The sequence below is a fragment of the Molossus molossus genome, unplaced genomic scaffold (assembly GCF_014108415.1).
Source record: "Molossus molossus isolate mMolMol1 unplaced genomic scaffold, mMolMol1.p scaffold_m16_p_16, whole genome shotgun sequence".
Classification (NCBI taxonomy): Eukaryota; Metazoa; Chordata; class Mammalia; order Chiroptera; family Molossidae; genus Molossus; species Molossus molossus.
In genome coordinates this window covers 64,855,161-64,864,954 of record NW_023425351.1, presented here as the reverse complement: position 1 = coordinate 64,864,954, position 9,794 = coordinate 64,855,161, and positions in this window count along the sequence as shown.

Genomic DNA, 9,794 nt, shown 5'->3' with positions numbered 1-9,794 from the left:
CCACCATATCATAGGACAAGGGAGGAAAAGATAACAAGCTATGGAACAAGGCCCTAGAACAGGTCACAGCAGGCAGCAAAATCAGAAAGGCAGTCTTTTGGGATCATTTTAATGGTACTTTATAAAATCACAAGCTAAAATCACCTTAAGAAAAAGGGTAATTGGCTCTGGCTGTTTTGGCTCAGCCATCAGCCCACGGAGTGAAGGGTCTCAGATGTCTCTCTCAGATCGATGTTTCTCTCTCTCTCTCCCTCCCTCCCTTCTACTCTTATCTTTAAAAAAAGAAAGAAAGGAAAGAAAAGGGTAGTTGATTTGCTCAAGTCACCAAACCAGGCCAGAGGTGGACTGACCTCAGGGATCACTGGACCCGGACACGAGGATGCATGGAATGGTCCCTCCATCGCTCAGCTCTGCTCCTTCAGGTGCACTGGCTTCCTGCGCGCAGGTTGGCTGTCTCCGCCTGGCGGGTAGCCTGACTGCTAGCAGCTCACCCTTACAACTGCACGAGCAGAGAGGAAAGAGAACCTCCTCTTCTTAACTCCAGTGAGGAAAATCCTGGGGAGGAACTCTGATTCGCTGGGCTAGACAAATTACTCTAGCCAGGAAGAAGAGGGGCCTTATTATTGGTCCCCTTGGGTCACATGTCCCTCCTGTGTCCATGAAAGCAGGGTCCATTACTCTAAGAAAGGAATGAATCACATAGATGAGGCTGCTGGGTGGATCATAAGCTGGGTAATCAGCTCATTATATTTCCTGTGTATTCTTGTTATGAACAAGGTGATATTCAGGCTCTGGGGGGACTAAAGGAACAAATATAGGGCAAGAAAACATGTTTATTAAACACCCATATGTGCTACATAATATTATAAGTGCTGCATGGGTAGCTTATTTCATCTTTACATGTACCATAAACTCAGCATTTTATTCTCATTTTTTAAAAAGAATAAACTGAGGCTCTAAATAGAAACCAAATGATTTACCCAAGATCAAAGTTAGTAAATATGAAGTCAAGATTTGTCTGGTTTTTATAGCTGTAATGCCTCTGTTCTCTCCTCTGGATTGGACATCCTTCAAGCTGGAGGACCAACAGATAATACTCAGCGGCAGAAATTCTGTATATAAAGTAGATACTTCTTCACAACCATGAGGCAGGGCTCAACTGATGTTACGGGTCACCTGGTCAGAGAAGAGCCGAAATCCTGGCCAATGTATTGCTAAATAAAAACTGTGGTTTTCACCAGACAAACCCAAGTTGAGGGACATTCTATAAAATATCTGACCCATAGTCCTCAAAGTTGTCAAGGTTATCAAAACACAACAACAGCCCTGGCTGGTTTTGCTCAGTGGTTAGAGCGTCAGCCTGTGGTCCAGAGAGACCCGGGTTCGGTTCCCACTGAGGTCACGTACCTCAGTTGCAGTTTGTCCCCGGCCCTGGTTGGGTCATGTGGGTGGCATCCATTTGATGTGTCCCTTTCACATCAATGTTTCTCTCTCTCTCTCTCCCTCCCACTCTATCTGAACAAAAAATGGAAAGAAAAAAAAAATGTCTTCTGGTGAGGATAAAAAACAAAAAACAACAACAAAAGGCTGAGATACTGTCACAGAACAGAGGGCACTAAAAAGACATGATAACTAAATACCACATGGCATCTTAGATGGAAATAGGAAAAGGTATTAGTGGAAAAACTGGTGAAATCCAGATACAGTTTAGAGATTCGTTAAAATCGTGCACCAGGGTAGAGGACCTAAATAGACACCGCTCCAAACAGGACATACAGATGGGCAAGAGACATATGAAGAAATGCTCAACATCATTAATCATCAGAGATGCAAATTAAAACAACTATGAGGTATAACTTCACACCTGTCAGAATGACCGCCATCAACAAATCATCAAACAAGTGTTGGCGAGGGTGTGGAGAAAAGGGGACTCTAGTACACTGCTGGTGGGAATGCAGACTGGTGCAGCCACTATGGAAAACACTATGGTGTTACCTCAAAAAGTTAAAAATTGAACTGCCATTTGACTTGGTGATCCTACTTCTAGGAATATACTTTAAGAAGCCTGAAACACCAATCAGAAAGAATATATGCACCCCCATGTTCATAGCAGCACTATTTATAATAGCTAAGATCTGGAAACAGCCAAGTGTCCATCAGTAGATGAGTGAATACAAAAGCTGTGGTGCATGTACACAATGGAATACTATGCAGCTGTAAGAAAGAAAGATCTCTTATCCTTTGAGATGACATGGAGGGACCTGGAGAGTATTATGCTAAGCAAAACAAGCCAAGCAGAGAAAGACAAATATCATATGATCTCCCTTATTTGTGGAATATAATGAACTAAACAACCAAATTTACCCAGAGACATTGAGGTAGGGTACAGACTGACAAACCTCAGAAGAGAGGGTGTTGGGGGGAAAGAGATAAACCATAGAACTTATATGCATGTATGCATAACCAATGGACATAGACAACAAAGCTGGGAATGGGGCGGGGGGATGGAGAGGAGGGTGTCAATGGGGAGAAAAAGAAACTGTAACGAAAACAAATTAATAAAAATAATTTTTAAAAAATCCTGCACCAGCATTGGTCCTTAGCTTTGATGACTGTCCCATGGTGATGTAAGATGTGAGAAATAGCAGATACTGGGTGAGGAGCATGTGGGGACTTTCTCTACTATCTTTACATGGTTCTGTAAATTTTCAATTGTTCCAAAATGTATTGGATGTATTGTAACAAAATTGTTCCCTCCCCACCCATACTCAGTAAATAGAAATGCTTCCTCCCAGAGCCTGGGGTACGCCTGCAGGGAGGGCTCACACTCAGTGTGGTGAATGAGCCTCAGGGCTCCTGACACCATGTACTATGGATGGAAATGTGTACCCTCCGCCCAGATTCATTGTCGAAACCCTAGTCTCCAAAGTGATGGTGTTGGGAAGTGGTGTCTTTGGGATGTGATTAGTTTAGATGAGGGCCTGAAGACGAGGCCCCCAGCTATAGGAGGTGGGTTAAAAGAGAACATAGCACCGGAGACCTTGTGTAATTGAGAGAAGAGGTAAGATTCTGAGGCTGTGCCCCAGAGACCCTCCTCTTTCCAGGGTGACACAGGGTCGTGCATACAGTTTATAGATGCACAGATTTCAGCATTGGAAGTAGGGTGACCAGTTCCTCCAACTGGGATGATTTATCACCCGGATGGAAGGGACTTAAAGTGATCTTCTCAGACACAAAGGCTTTTTAAAAGTGCATGTATCCCCTCCTCTGGGAATTCTGCCTACATAAATATTCAGAGGGGTTGGTGCATGGCAAATGTGGAATTGACAGAGAGGGATTTGGGGAGAGAGGGGGCTAATCTGGAAACTGCGTCAGAACACTGGGGTGCAGCAGCCAAGAACACTCAGATAAATGATTTGTCTCTTCTATCTCAGCTTCTTCATCTGCAAAATGGGAATAGTATTTAGTACTGCCCTCAGATGTCTGTCTTGAGATTAAAATTCAGTGACTCAAGTAAAGTTCTTGATATTCTGCTTAGCACATAGGAAGTAAATGAATATTACCTTTTATTATTGTTGCTGATACTATTCCTAGTCTGGATTCTTAGTCCCAGTTCTGCCAGTTAAGCAGCTACATGGTCCCAGTAATTGCAGCTTCCTCATCTATAAATGGAGTTAATGACACTACCTAACAGAGGCTGGGTGGATTAAGTGAGATAAAGCAGATGCATAATTGACATGTGGATTATGCAGGCTGCTTTCTCAATTCCTGAGTGGTTTGGGATACACACTTTCTCGCTTCGTACTTACGTCTAGTGGGGTAGAAAGACCACAGGGTTCATAGACTGGGTCATCATCTTGGCCATGCCATTGCTAGCATCTTCATTTAATGGTTTTTTTCATTTATTTATTTATTTATTTATTTATTTATTTATTTATCCTCACCCGAGGACATTTTTTCATTTTTTGTTCAGATAGAGCAGGAGAGAGAGAGAGTAAGAGACAGAGAGAAACATCGACGTGAAGGGACACATCGAGTGGCTGCCACCCACACGACCAACCAGGGCTGGGGACAAACTGCAACCGAGGTACGCGCCCTTAGCGGGAACCAAACCCAGCTCTCTCTCTGGACCGCAGGCTGACGCTCTAACCGCTGAGCCAAACCGGCCAGGGAGGGTTTTTTTCTCTTTTTAAAAAAAGACTGATTTTCTTGAGAGGCTGGGAATTGGCTCCGGAGGCAGTTACTCAAAAGGAGTGTTGATCATGTTTTAACCAAGGGAACCATCCCTGGAAGAAGCATGTAATCTCTTTCATTGTTCACAGTATAACCCACCGTCTGTAACCTGATTCAGCACCTGTTCTTGGTACCCTTGGGCGAGGCATTTCCCCTGTCAGCTCTAGTCCCTTTCCAAACAGATTCCCTCGTGCACAACCATCACTGAACAATGTAGCACCTCGAAGATTCTTTGTTTCAGGGACAGTGGAGTTGAGACTCTACAACACTATTCTCCATAAACTCCTTCGAGTTCTCCGGTGCCATTCCTTCTTCCTTTTTTCTTTGTCCCTTTCCTCCTTCTCTTCTTCTGTCTTGCCAATGCTTTTCCTCACTTTTGATACTCCCCATCTTTCAACGCTTGCAATAGACTGCTATGTTCCTTGAAGGTGGTTTTCTGTTATTTTTGGACATATAGCTAGACTACATTTCCCAGGTTCCTTTGTCGTTAGGTATAGTCATGTGACTGAGTTTGTCCAATGGAATATGGGTAGGAGTGTTACGTATCACTTCCTGATGGTAAAAACCTCCCAGGATGGACAATCCTGTCTCTTACTCCCCCTGCTGGCCCAGCGTTGAAGTCCAGAGACTGCTGTTGGTGGTATTGAAACCTCCATTAACCTGGCTCTGTGTGGGGGCAGAACTAATCCTAACTTTAACCCACACTTCTACCCTTTGCCATCAGGATCATCTTTGGGGGGCGTAGATGAGTGAGGAAATTTATATATGTGATCATTAAACTTTGTATGAGTGAGAAATAAATAAACTTTTATTGTATTGAGTCAAAGATATTTCAAGGTTTATCTGGTATAAAGAAAAGAGATTAAAATCCAGTGACTCAAGTAAAGTTCTTGATATTCTGCTTCGCACATAGGAAGTAAATGAATATTACCTTTTATTATTGTTGCTGATACTATTCCTAGTCTGGATTCTTAGTCCCAATTCTGCCAGTTAACCAGCTACATAGTCCCAGCTGGCTTTACATAAACGAACTGAGCCAGATTCCCAAGCACCCCTCTTCCCCACTTTTTGATTTTACATTCCTTTACATCTCTTTTCTCTTGACTGTGATGAACAACATAGATCTCAGGCTGCTGTTTCCATGCCTGCACACTCACCACCAATGTAATGCTCAGCGAAGAAGCCTCCCATTGCAAAGAGCCACCCCCTCAAAAGAAGGGGTACGTGAAATAATATTCATTTTCTGTGACATACCGTTCTATCATTCAGCAGACAATCACAAGACACCTGCTATGTCCTCTGGCCTTTTGTAAGCACTAAGAGGGATAGCAATGAAAGTCAGCGGCTGCCTTCAGTACCTCAGGTCTGGTGCTAAAAGAGACAACAAAAGTATGGTTTAGAAGTCATGGGCTCTCATGGACGTCAAAGGAAGGATGTCTAATTCAACCTGGACCTGAATCAAGCCAGACTTCAATGAAAGAATGAGTAAGAACCACACAAAGGGTTGCGGAAGAGGTTCCTTGCAGAATTGTGAATGAGTAGGCAGTGTGCTTGCATGACTTTGCTGGAAACTGCATTCTGGGTCAGGCCAGAGTGGAAGGTCTATAACTGGGGTGTGGGTGTGGGGGGACCAGATTCTAAGGACATCATGTTGAAGGTTAATATCCACCTGACACCATCTGCTCTTGTCTGCTTATTAATGTACCGTGTCCCAACTTCCCAGTCACCACATCAAAAATAATTCCCGTTCCCCTTACATGGCTCTCCTCGTTGCTAAGCACAGTCCCTGGGGTGGAGGAGACTTCAGTGTGATGACCGAACCTCTCTATGACCCGTCTGAAATGTCACTGTCCTGGGTGTTTCTAGGGTCAGCCTCACTACATGTGAATTTTCTGAGGTCCTTCCACGAAGAAAAAATCATGGGGTTTAGGAGAACTCAGTGTGATACACTAAAAATCTCCTTCTCTGTGCATGGGTCAAGGGCCTTTTTATCTTCAACCGCATTGTCTTCATCTTTGTTGCTGCATTTTGTCCTTTTCACTTATAGGGTCCTTTTCTGATGATAGTGATTTTTACTTAAATGACTTCATTTGATCTTCTTTATTGTCCTCGACAGTTTGAGAAATGGATTCCATGATCTCATCTTATAGGTAAAGACCATCTAAAGACTTGAGATACTTTTTCTCTCCTTGTTTGCAAGTGGTTGAGCCAGGACCAGAATTGAAATGCAACCAATATTTTCTAGGCCACATCTCCTTGATATCAAGCATCACAACTTCTAAATGTTATCACCTCGTCAGTGCTTTGTATAGCCACTCAGCCTGTATTTGTGGATTTAACTTAAAGGCGTGATTTAAAACAAGGGCTTTGGAATCAAAGGGAACCTGGATTCAGCACCTGGTCCCTGGGATGTTTGGGCAAGTCATTAACCTATTATGAAAGCAGGTTTCTTATTCCGACGCGGGACTTTTCATGTTTTTCTCAGAAGGCTGTTGTGAGAATCAAAGGAGATGATGTGAAAGGCATTAAGCATCGTGCCTGACACATAGAATTGCTTAATTTATGCTAAGAGCTATTGGTTTCTTGGTCTCTCTTTTTAGTTATTTTTTTTTTTTATTATGCAAAATTTTCCTTGTATTCAGCAAGTAGGCAGAATAGCAGAGTGAACCACTCTATACCAAACACCTCTCTTCAACAATTATCAGCTCATGGCCAATTTTGTTTTATCTCTATCTCTATCTTTTTTCCTTTTGTAATATTTTGAACGATTTTTCAAGTATTGTATCCTTTTGTCTGTAAATTATGCAATATGCATTTCTGAAAGATAAGGGTTGAAAACAATAATAACTACAAACATTACTCCCTCTCCGCCAAAAAATCCCTAGTTGTAGCAGGCAGAATAATAGCTCCCCAAAGATGTCCACATCCTGTTCCCCTAAACCTGAGAATGTGTTATACGGTAGAGGAAAAGTAATGATGCAGATAGAATTATGGTTGCTAATTGGCTGACCTTAAAATAGGGTCATAATCCCGGATTATCCAGGTGGATCCAGTGTAATCACAAGGGTCCGTAAAGGGGGAAGAAGGAAGAAGAGACAGAGAACACTAGGGATGGCCACACAGGAGGGCTCGACCTGATGCTACTGGTCTTGAAGAGGAGAGGGTCTATGAGTCGTGGGTTACAAAGTGGATCACCCCTTGTATATATAATCTCTTCCTCTTTGGTGTGGCTAGAACCTGTGACTTGTTCCTAACCAACAGAATATGGAAAAAGTGAAGGGATATCATCCCCTTGATTAGATTATGTTTTATAGCAAAGCGTCTCCCCCCCCCCACCCCTTTATTGGTTTTAGAGAGAATGGAAGGGAGACGAGAGAGAGATAGAAACATCGATGAGAGAGAACATCTATTGGCCGCCTCCTGCATGCCCCCCACTGGGGATCGGGCCCACAACCTGGGCATGTGCCCTGATCTGGAATCAAACCAGCGACCTCTTGGAGCATGGGTTGATGCTCAACCACTGAACCACATCGGCCAAGCAAAATGTCTCTTCTCTGCAAGGCCTAAGACTAGAAGCGTTCTTTAGGAAACGTCTAATTTAGCGGACAATTCATCGTTTGCTCTTGCTATGGCACCGTGATTTTCTGGCATTTCCTGACTCTTCAGTGAAGAACTTCCAGTATTTCTACAGTCTGCTGGGTTTTACTAGTGGCACTGATCAAGAAATAAGTCAGCTCGACCCAGTTTCATTTCAAGTTTTGGCAAAGAATTCCTCTTGGGTGAATTTTCCCCTTGGGTGGATTAGGGTGAGGATGTTGGTCACAGCAGAGGAACCCTCAACCTGGGATGCTCTAGAGAAGGTCCAAGCACTAAGTAAAATGATGCCGATGGATACTCTCACCAATAGTAGAAATTAGGGGGCAGCCCTTAAAGTGAAGGAAAGGAGTCTTGACATGCCTGCTTTTCAAGGCTTAATTAGCTCCAAAGGGAGACTAAGAACCTGCTTGGGATACCAGGAAAACTAAGGCATGTGCCTATGATGTAAGTCACATCCACGCACACGCGCGCGCGCGTGCACACACACACACACACACACACACACACAGACCTACACAGTTACAAAAGCTTCAATAAATAATCCAAGAATTTATAGTCAGGGAATCTTTTATTTTGAACATACATGTAGGTTTGATGTTTCATCATTTACAGAGGAGGCTGGGAACAGGCAATACGGACTCTTCTTTGTGTAGGGTCTCTAACGGTCTGTAAGGACCTTGCTTGGGGAACACACCTGTCAACACATAGAGATGCTCCTTCCCGGTGGCTCTCCGGCTCCCCTCCCAGCGCTGACGATGGCGCAGGTCCATGCAAAGACTCAGTCCCTGCTGAGTCATCTGTTGCTCCTCCCCAGTTGGCTCCCTCTAGTCTTTGGAGATACATAGACTGGTGGATACTTTGAGCTGGAGAAACTTAAAGAACACCCAGGTCATCTCCACCATTTGACAGAGGAAGTGTTTCAGGTCACATGGCCACTCTGGCGCAGGGAGAGGCCCAGCAGCCGCAGCCCGGTCCTCTTTCCTGCGCTCCGTGTCTGGCTCTCTCCTGCCATCCCGCGCATGCTGGAGGCAGGCAGTGTCTGGCTGCTCAGGGAATGCAAACTCATGCTAATGTTTGAATATTAAATTTTAGCCTAAAACAAAATTTAAAAAGTACATCTGCTGCGAAAAAATTAAAGAATGCATTTCTGGCCCCAATACAGATGACTCTGAATAATTTGCCTTGCGGGTGGATTCCTGGGAGCAGGCTGGCATGGGCGGCGGGGGCAGGAGGGCAGCGGGGCTTGGTGGGGCCTCTCTCCTGCTGGGCATTCCTTCTGTCTCCCCCATCCCACCCCTCAGAGCCTCTGCTTCTGTGCAGGGGCCCCACCCCTCCCTGCGTTCTCCAGGCTCACTCCCTGCCATCCCGAGTGACAGTTCATGTCTTCACCAGGGGGCCAGCTGGATTACTTTGCTAGGGGGGCTGTCACAGAGTGTCACACCCTGGGTGATGTAAAGAATAGAAGTTTAGTGTCTCACCGTTTTGGAGGCTGCAAGGTCCAAATCAGGGTGCCGGCAGGACCGGCGGACGAACTGTCCCAGGCCTGTCGGCATGTTCATATCACATTCTCCTCCTGTCTTCACAGGGTCTTCCCCTGTCATTGTCCAAACGCCCCCTTCCTATGAGGACACCCGTCGCTGAGCCCACCATATCACCCTCTTTATCTTAAGTACCTCCGCAAAGACCTCATCTCCAAATAAGGTCACAGACAATAGAAACATTCTGAGATGCCCTGAGTTAAATTGCAGCAGGGCCAGGCATGAAAGAGACAAGAGTATTTAACCAGTTAATAGCCCTGGGTCGACTGCTCATGTTCCTGATGCATACGCGGGGGCTTTGCTCAGCCTCTGTGGTGCCCACCCGATGCCACCTGTGCCCTTCCTGCGTATGCCTGAACTTCCAGGACCTTCCCACAGCCAAACGAAAGTGGTAAATATTTCTTCCTACAGACTCTGCGGCCATCC